Below are 1,349 nucleotides of genomic sequence, written 5' to 3' on the forward strand. Positions count from 1 at the left end.
CTTTAAAAATGCCTTTCCATGATAAAATAAACAGGAAGGAGACCAAACTTGAGGTGTCCTCCGGTATTTTGGGGAGTGTAGCATGTGGAAAGAAACCTGACTAGCCCAGGCATGCACGGCAGTGGTAGAAAGCTTATAGAAGTTGGGTTTTCATTTGGTTTGACTTTTTTTTAATGAAGGACATCATACACGTCCACTTTTCTGCTCTGAGACCAGGAGAGGGCAGAGGTGGCTGAAAATGTCATTTGCTGGTTAGTGACTTTAGAAATTTCACACAAACTGATCCACTTTTCTGCTCTGAGGCCAGGAGAGGGCTGAAAATGTCATTTGCTGGTTAGTGACTTTAGAAATTTCACACAAACTGCTGGCTGACTTAATACTATTGTTAACTGTTTTTTAAACTAACACCCTTTCCCAGACAGTTTACTCCTCTAGGAAAGCTGTCTTGGTACAAGATGTCTCAGTCAAGGTCACCTAATCTTCTGGAAATATGCTTATCCCTATTTCCTGATTTTTTTTCTTTTTTGTCTAATGTTTTGTTTTGTTTTGTTCTTTTTATGTTCAAATTTTCTCTATAAATGTAAGATGATGATTTTTTTAAAAGATATTTTTATTATTTTTATTTTATGTTTATGAGTGTTTTGTATGTAAGTGTACTCATGTTATACAATGCCTGTGGAGAACAGGCTGTCAGATCCTCTAGAACAGGAGTTACACAGGATTGTTAGCTGCCATGTAGGAGCTAGGAACCAAACCAGGTCTTCTGGAAGAGCAGTCAGTGCTCTTCACCACTGAGCCATCTCTCCAGCTCAAGATGATGAATTGTGATTGAAATGTTTAATAATCACATGTGCTCAGTGTCCTTATATAGGTCATCTGTCAGTGGTAATGGTGAGGTTTTACTACACAATTGTGATACAGATGCAAGAGTAGAGGCTTTCTTCTGTGCATCCTTTTGTTCTTCCTTCCCTTCCTTCTGTTTATCCTCCTCCTCCCCTTCTGTGGTGTTTATTATTGTGCCAACATCATAATCACTTGAAGAAATAGACTGAAGTTTTTAAGAGTGAGCCTGAACTTGGAGGACGCTAGCTCCCCAGCTATCTATTAGAGCTGGCTGCCTCCCAATACTGAGCATGGATCTCTCTGTCCCCTCAACATGAGCAAATAGAGCTGCCTGTGTCCTCACCCAGTGCCTATGGATGAAACTGTCTCTGGAACCCTGTTTCTCCCACTCTGTTCCCTGGGGTTGAGTCATTAGTCCAGATTACGTCCATTACTTAAAGTCATTCCTATACGGGCTCTTCTCTCCCTCCTTTCCTCTGTCCTCCCTCCCTCCCTCTCTCCCTCCC

General features: G+C 41.4%; 1 protein-coding gene across 1 annotated transcript in view; it reads left to right on the forward strand.

The window, feature by feature from the left end:
• Nlgn1 (neuroligin 1) overlaps nt 1–1,349 on the forward strand; it is a 775,769-nt gene that overhangs the window by 649,319 nt on the left and 125,101 nt on the right. The window lies entirely within an intron of this gene.

The sequence above is a fragment of the Nannospalax galili genome, unplaced genomic scaffold, assembly GCF_000622305.1.
Source record: "Nannospalax galili isolate Female #2095 unplaced genomic scaffold, S.galili_v1.0 scaffold572, whole genome shotgun sequence".
NCBI lineage: Eukaryota > Metazoa > Chordata > Mammalia > Rodentia > Spalacidae > Nannospalax > Nannospalax galili.